This window comes from Chrysochloris asiatica, unplaced genomic scaffold (genome assembly GCF_000296735.1).
Source record: "Chrysochloris asiatica unplaced genomic scaffold, ChrAsi1.0 scaffold00037, whole genome shotgun sequence".
Classification (NCBI taxonomy): Eukaryota; Metazoa; Chordata; class Mammalia; order Afrosoricida; family Chrysochloridae; genus Chrysochloris; species Chrysochloris asiatica.
Window position 1 is genome coordinate 6,997,412 of NW_006408555.1, and position 1,603 is coordinate 6,999,014.

A 1,603-nucleotide genomic window follows, 5' to 3' on the forward strand; every position below is an offset into this window, starting at 1 on the left:
TGGTAGCACTTAAATAGGCAAAGGGGAAAAGTTAAGCACACGCACACAATTAAGGAGTGTTAGACAATTTGTGTTTTTAACTGCTAGTGGATTTATTCACACTGCTTTGTCAATGCATTTGAAACCAACTTTGACAAAGCTCTCAGGAAGGTGCCCTGAGGAATCATTCCACAGTGGAAGCTCATGACGGAAGATGCCTTTTTTTACCCCCCCGCAAACTGACATTCGTTTTTCAATGAATTAATTGCAGACTTCAAGAATTACGAGATATCCTAAGTTATTTGTATTAGGAAATGAACAGGAAAATGTAATTATTTTTCCCCTCAAATAATATTTGAGGTCTGAAAAGGAGCTATGGGCGATGTCATATTTCTTGTATCTTTCTGACAGTTTGTAATTACTTTTAACGCCGCTGTTGTCTAAATTATTAATGCTAATCTGTCATGACAGGAGCTGAGGAGAAACGGTGATTATGTCTTTTTTACTAGCGAGGCTAGTTTTAAATAAATGTCTTAATCACAAGAAAATAGAAAAGTAGTTACTTTAAAGAGAATAGACTTGCACCTTCTTTGAACTCCCCCACCTCCATCCCTTCAAATAAAATAAATGCATCTGGATGGTAGCTGGAGTGGGACCACTACCTGAACAGTAGGTTCCAAGAGTGGCAATAATGAGATGGTACCCACAGACCCACAAACTCACAGTTTGTTTCATGTCTTAAAAGCTCATCGATTAAGGGAAGGTGCTCAGGTAGCGTAGTGGTTACGAATTGGGCTGCGAGCCTCAGGGACAGCAGTTCGAAACTACCAGCTGCTCCCCGGGAGAAAGATGAGGCTTTCTGCTCCCATAAAGATTTACAGCCTCAGAAACCCTGTACAGGGTTGCTATGGGTCGGAACCGACTCCCGGTACAAAACAACAACAACAACTGTCACGCTAGTTGGAGCCTCTGCCTGACGCTGCCGTCACCTGAGCCTGCCACCAATGTCCCTCACTGTTCCATTCAAGAAGCACCACACTTTTGAATAAAGGGTGGAAAATGCCCGACTTATCCGAGAGGAGCATCTTACCAAAATCCCGGTGATAATAGAAAGATACAAGGCTGAGAAGCAGCTTCTTGTGTGTTGGATATAACTAAGTCCTAGATCACGTCAATATGAGTGAACTCATCAAAACCGTCCGAAGGTACTTCCAGCTGGACACCAACAAGCTTTTGTGGTGAATAGACACCATGTGGGGAGCATCTCCACACCCATCTCTGCAGTCTATGAAAGCAAGAAAGACAGAGATGGGTTCCTACATATGGTCTATGCCTCTCAAGACACATTTGGAATGAAACTGATCGGGTAAGACTAGCTAAATGTACCTAAGCTGCAAAACCCTCTTTATTTAACCTAGGCTACCGGTTACGAATCGGGCTGCGAACCTCACAGTCAGCCATTCAAAACTACCAGCTGTTCCGTGGGAGAAAGATGAGGCTTTCTGCTCCCATAAAGATTTACAGACTCGGAAACTCTGTACTTATGGGTCATTATGAGTCGGAACCGACTCCATGGCACATCACAACAACATCAATGGCTAATGCTTCAGATTGCAAAGTCTGT

The 1,603-nt window shown here is 43.2% G+C and overlaps 1 pseudogene; it reads left to right on the top strand.

Annotated features, from left to right (window-relative positions):
* The first annotated feature begins 983 nt into the window (after positions 1 to 983).
* LOC102836922 lies at positions 984 to 1,349 on the top strand (annotated as a pseudogene).
* Positions 1,350 to 1,603: the final 254 nt, after the last annotated feature.